Source organism: Poecilia formosa, unplaced genomic scaffold, assembly GCF_000485575.1.
Source record: "Poecilia formosa unplaced genomic scaffold, Poecilia_formosa-5.1.2 Scaffold84, whole genome shotgun sequence".
Taxonomy (NCBI): domain Eukaryota; kingdom Metazoa; phylum Chordata; class Actinopteri; order Cyprinodontiformes; family Poeciliidae; genus Poecilia; species Poecilia formosa.
The window spans coordinates 868,448-875,398 of record NW_006800023.1 but is presented as its reverse complement, the minus strand read 5'-3'; positions in this window follow the sequence as shown (position 1 = coordinate 875,398).

Below are 6,951 nucleotides of genomic sequence, written 5' to 3'. Positions count from 1 at the left end.
GAAATGGAAGATGAAAAGTGGAATCTTGTTTATCTCCAAACCACCAGCACCACGTTGCTTTGGAAATTCAGATCTCTTTGATAGTAGCTGTGGTTCAGTGCATTGTTTTATTAGCTTTGACAGTCTGTCGAAGTCTTTTGTTGGCTTACTCTCAGGTAAACTTATAGTCCGAGTGGAGGTATTTGATGATTTTTGAAATGGCCTTGATATTTTTTTACAGTTTATAGCAAACGAAACAGAGCATAGAAGCCCTTTCCCAGATATTGCATTTGGTTTTTGTTTCCCATGCATTTCTGACATCCCATATTACATTCTGCCACTCTGTGTCAAATTGGAGAAGAATTGTTTACTCCTACAGTAAAGCTAGCATTGCTGCAGTCCAGCAATTAAACCCTTTAGACCGTTCCCAGAGTGGGTGTCATGACTACGTATTCTTTCCAATCTCAGTTTTCCTTACACATTCACAGAAGGAAACTTTGGAGCAAAAATTTCAATTTATAAAAGCTCTAATCTAAGTAGAGCTACGTGTTGAATATCATAGGATTTCAGCTGTGGTATTAATGACTGCAGTGGTTATTGGCTATAGAGTGTTGCAAAATTGAGCTGGATTGTTACTTATAGAGTTCTGAACTATATATTTAAGAACTTTGGTCATTTAAGTAATAGGAGTATTTGGTATTTTGGTTTTGTAAAACAAAAGTAAACCTTGTTATAAATCATATTTGTTATTTTTTAGATTTCGAGACTTAATGCAAATTATCTGTTCTTTACCAAGTTGCAAAATAATTTCAATCAAAACTAAAACATACAACAAATTCCAGGCAATCATAATTAAAACAAATTGAAAGAATTGTGTCTGCAAAACCAAGTACCCCATTTTTACTTCCATCTGATAAGTACCAGCCAGGTTCTCTTAATCAAATGCACTTGATTTACAAATCATCAGCAGATGTGCATACTTCAGTAAAAGTGGGTGTTTGAGCAGTTTTTTTGCAGTCAGTTAGCAATATTAAGTCATTTTCAGACAGCCTGTTTTTTAACTGTCAAAATTGTGTAATATGTCTCTAATGCCAACCATAAGCACTTACTGCTGGTTTCTTTCCCTTATCCTCTTTTCAGCATCTCACTCTAATAATAAGTAAAGAAAATATACTCAAAAACTTTCTTAGACATAATGTTTAATATGTGTTGGATCTTTCTGAAAATGACATTCCCAAATGGTTGCCAAGAACTCAATGTTCTCATTGTTCCATAACAGGCTGAAATGCCAAATGATAAAACAGAGTAACTTTACTGTACTTTGTTATGACTTCCTGTTAAAAATATCACTCTCTCGCCTGGTTTGAATGAAGAGTGGTTGACCTCCAGAGATGTTGTAGAAAATACGGTTTCATGCAAAATGGCTTCTTGCATCACTCCCGCTTCCTTTAACTTCACAACAGTGTAGTTTTCTTGCAGTAACAACTTCCACACTGAAGAGCATTGTTCATAATGCCCCTTATATAGATAGATAGATAGATAGATAGATAGATAGAAAGCATTAAGCTTAGATACTAATATTTATATTTCTTCAGTGCTTGTTTTATGCTTATTTTATCTAAACAAATAGTGCCAATTTGAATACATTAATTGAGTACAAAGAATGTTTATTCTCAAATAAAGATACATGTGTAAAGAGAAGGATTGTATCTTAAAACACTGAATAATTTGTTAAACTGTTTGTTGTCTTTAAAAATAATGTAGAATGATATGAAGATTAGACAATAAAAGTTAGTACCCAAGTAATGCAAAGGACTTGAATTGCCCTTTGAAAAAAAAAAAAAAACAGTAACAGAGCCAATTAAATCTGAAAAGGCAGTTTTGCAATGACAATTGCTGTTTTCATCTGTTGCATTTTGCTTCTGTATGGCTTGACTAATGTTAATATACACAGCTTATCATTGCCTACATTTGATTCTGTATGCCTCAACTATTGTGTGGTTCTGTTAGTCATTTTGTTGGAAGGTCCAGACAGAAATGTTTGTCATAAAATTTCTTCAGACAGGTTACTAAACAAAACCTAACTAAGACCATGACCATGATAAACACACATGTTAAACATCAACATGCTGACACTGTAATTTGGAGCATATTGGAACACCCACTGTTGTACTACCACAGTGTTTACACACTCACTATGGATCATCAAAATTAAAGTTTGGAAACTTACTAGCCCAAGAAAGACATCCCACAACTGCCAATATTGATTATGGTTTGGACAGAGGAAAACCTTCAAAAAAAAGTTAGTAATAAGAAATGGAATTGGCATCCAGGGGTTTTATCCACAGGTCTACACACTGGTGCAGTTGGCAGCACATACTATTGATGTCTTTCAGCAAAAAGGTTCTGGGTTCAAATGTTGATCTGGGTTTTCTCTGCAGGGAGTTTGCATGTTTTCCCTGTGCATGACTTCTCCACATGTACTACAACATCATTCTCCCCCAGCTCCAAAAATTATTTAAGTTGCTTGTTGTCCCCAAGTTATCCCGAGGTGTGTGTGTGTGTGTGTGTGTGTGTGTGTGTGTGTGTGTGTGTTTGTGTGTGTGATTGATCTCCTGTGTATTTCTGTTATCATGGACCGGCGATCTGTCCAGGGCGCACAATGAGGGTAGGAAATAAGAACCAGACCATTCAATGCAATCCATACTCATGCATATACAATGAATAGATGGACGGGTTTTATTCACGACCAGGCTAAAAGCCTTATTCAGCAGCTTGCATGCATTTAGATTTCAAGCCTTATTCAGTTGTGAAATGTTAAAAAAAGATTCCTTTTTGCTCAATGACTGCCTGCATTATAAATCTCAATAGACCCCTGTGATTCACCCTACACATCCTGACATATTTTATAGAGCCCTCTGCTGAAGTAATCTTCCATATGCTTTTAATACCTCGCATGATATGTCTATATGGACTTTTTTTTTCTCAGGCTACTTTTCAGGTTGCTCTGCTGTCCTCCTTGATTGACAACTAACTGAATGGGGTCTAATTTTTAGATGGTTGCACTTCTCCTTATAAGCTGCCTTTCTTAAATTAATGCCAAGTGTAATTTCAAGATGAAGCCCCAGTTCAGACCAAAATGCAAAACACAAAGTGAAGCTTTGCTTTATTACTTGTCATATGTAAATCAAGCTCCTCTGGATATTTGAGGTATTCTGATTCATACAAAACAGGATAGGGTTTTAATAGGGTTTTAATTCAAATAGGAGACATTAGGGATATGGCAGCTATAAGAGGCAGAGTGCAAAGGAGAGGGATGAGATTTCATGTGGATTAGTGGATGAGTATCAGAGACAAGGGATTTGGAAGCACTGTGCTCATATAAATTTCACATAACGGCTCTCTTGGAGGTCCAGGTGTACTGTGCTTTCTGTTGTAGAGGTCTACAACAGAGAGCTATATGACAGAGACATGTTGTTTGGCAGCACTGCCCTTTAACAATTTCTGCTGCCCAGCCTGAGCGAGTGAGATTTCAGCAGATAACATTAGGAGTGAGAGGAGAACAGCACATTTACATTAATCCTATGATCATTCACCCTCGGTCTGTTATTGAACATCATTATGGTTAGAATCTACATTGTCCTGGGAATACTCTACCAGCTCCGCTGGTTTTGTAATTCTGTCCATGCCAATTACGAAGATACAACGCTAAAGTCAGTTTAAAATAAAAGTTCCTTAGTCATTTTATCGCAGCTTTAAAACTAGAATCTAACAAAACTCTCTTAGATGTCACTTGTTTCCCTAATAAAAAGCTGGTAACTAAAAGCAGAAAGATCTTATAACTCCCAAAGAGAAAATGCAATTGGGTCTAGTTCACAGAAAGTGTTTTTATTAGTTTAAGAAATTGATTAAACATCTCTAACTTTGAGGTCGCTGCCTCCGTTTCTAGCATTCTTGTTTTATTAGAACTTATCTCAAGCCATATTTTTGGATTTTAATTTTTTAAACCAGATTAATTGACATACTTAGTCCACGACAGATCCCAAAAAAATATTTTAGCATATCATTTTTCCCTCTTTGTGGCTGATGTATTGTCCAAAGCAATTGACAATCTTCAAACAAATGTGAGGAGAGTCGAGGTCTGCTCATTCATTTCGGAAGGACTTTGTCTAATCCTGAAGACTATTCATACAGGGCGTCAAGCACAAGTTATCTTTATTCAACCCACTGAGCAATCTTGTTGGACTGTTTTGTTCTACTAATAGTTAGCATTTAATTTTTATGATTGTGAGTTTAGGAACATTCAGTGCAATGCAAAAGACCTGATATGTGAGATATTCAGCAGAGAAATTAGCTCTCAATTTGCTGCAAAAACCCACTAAACCAAAATATGCCTTTCTCGAAACTGAGTGAAACACAGATTCAAAATTGGATGGAGTTAAATGAAGGTCTTTCTTAGTAAAGACCTTCAAAAAGGTCTTTACTAAGAAAGACCTTTTTGTAAAGACCTTTGTAAAGACCTTCAAAAAGGTCTTTCTTAGTAAAGACCTTCAAAAAGGTCTGAAAAGAGCTGAAAATTATTCTAAAATGTACATTTTCTAAAACTCTAAAATGCTGTACATTTTCTTGGGGCATAATAGACTAAATTTAGATTGGAATAGAGATTTTTGTCTTTCATATGGTCTCAAATTTGAGAATTGCCATATAAGCAGCAAAAATAGCAACTGCAAGGTGCAGTAATGTGACAAAATGTGAAAAGGTAATCATGGGTAGTTTTGCAAATCAGTATCAGCTGCATTGGACACATAACTAAGTAAACACAGTAACTGTTTGTTTAAGAAAACCTGGCTTGTTTGTAAATGAAAATTGTAGTCATGCTAAAACGGCTGCAGAACAGTGCGACCACTGAGAAAGATCCAGTCTTATGCAGATCTGCCACAGTTCTCCCACTTAGATTCCCTCAAATTGTGTGCTTCATTTTCCGTGAGGAAATTGTGTGCGAGTGACATCGCCAATGTGTTCCCTATTGCAAGTCAGATTTATAGAGTGTCCTGACTATCACTATTTACTTCAATCAATCCCAGCCCCTTTACTGTTTCACTCTGTATCAATTCCACATGAAAACCACATGTGATAAGTAAGGTTTCATTCGAACTCGTATCAATCATAAGTGCTGGTCAGGCAAGAAGATTTGGAAGTTGGTGCCTTAAAACCTTGAACTTTTCCCTCTTTCTGCCTGTTTCATGGGATGGAGGCAAATGAGGTCTAGATAACATCTGCAGTTTGTTTTCATGCAAGTTAGAGATCTGGAGGATTATTAACCATATCATTTTGATAGCTATATGTTAATGGAAATCACAACCATATGCCAGAAGCGACTGGAGCTTAAGCTGTGTTTGTGTGTTTTAAAGTGAAATCTAATTAAGACATTTAGTAATTATTATGTTTTGTCAGTAGTAATGAATGGGAAATTGGAAATGGTTGAGTAGCAAAGGGACAGAGACTAACACCTAAAGGCTTCCAGCTCAACAGAACTCAAAATAAGTCTAAAACTACTTTTTAGAAAGTGACAATTGTAACACATTTCTTGTAAATTCTACATTTTAACATGGAAAAAAAGCAGTGGACAACCCAGGCTAATATAGTGTCCTACCAGTTTTGATTGATTTTTGGTAAACAATACCTCCTCTAACTGTGAAACTGCTTCCTGCTGTAGATTTGACTGCTGGGGTCATTGAAACTGGCCTGTGTGTGTGTGTGTGTGTGTGTGTGTGTGTGTGTGTGTGTGTGTGTGTGTGTGTGTTTGTTTGGATTCTTTCCTGGCTAGTAACAGTAGAAACATCTTTGGTTTGTTATTATTATGGTGCGGACCTCCCTGAATTGATCATATCAGGCTTTCTAACTTTTTGTTTTATTTTTGATGAGTCCCACAACATCCTATTGTTGCTTGTTTGTGTGTGTGTGTACATTGGTCATATCCACATTGCCTTGAATGAGAAGAATTCAAGGGCCAAACAGGGCATGAGCACTGCTGACCAGCACAATATAGCTGTAAAAGAAAATTTCTGCAAAGAATGAAGAACATTTTGGGTACATTTTTGGATAAATTGAATCTTTTTCTCACTCTTTTTCCACTTTATTAGTCATCAAAGCAATGTATGGTTGACACTGCAAAGACCATGGTTATCTTAATTGTATAGTGATATAGTACAAATATTAACATCACTTCATTACTGGTATTTTTCTATTAGCTTGGCACAATTGTTCTGGGGTATTTCCATCCTTATCTACAGCTGAAGCTTAAGGTTCAGGTTGGATGGTCTGTCCAATTCGAGGCTCTCTGTAGCGGATCTTCTTGAACAGTTGCTCTACATTTGGCAGCCTGTCATCCTGCCATCTAAGCTGATTGCTCAATCAGTTACTGTTGCAGAAAAAAACATCCCCACAGTATCATCTTAAATCTTGGGTTCAACAGAGTTTATTTTCCCCTCCTCTGACTATCTTTATCATGTTAAATACAAGCTGTGATGTTCATTTGGGGACTCCAGACGAACATGGTGGGTTTGTGGACTCCCTTAGCATTGGTTGATCTGAGTCATTCTTCAGTCTCAACAAACACTGAAATTATGATGTAGAATGGGCCTCTCTGACCAAGGCCCATTGTTTCCTGATTACTCAGTCGGCTCTGGTAGCAAAAATCTTTTGAGATTACCGTTTCCAAATATTGAAGACAGTGCTGTTTGTTGGGATTGGTAATGTTGTCAAATTAGATTTGTATTCTTACCCAAATTTGATTCGTTTTAATTTACATCTTTGAGATCTACAGACAATTCCTTCTATATGCTTGGTTTACTCTTTTTATATATATATATATATATATATATATATATATATATATATATATCCAAGCATGAATCTAAAAATTTGATTTTATCAAAGACATAGACATGCAAAATAATGTGACTAAATTAA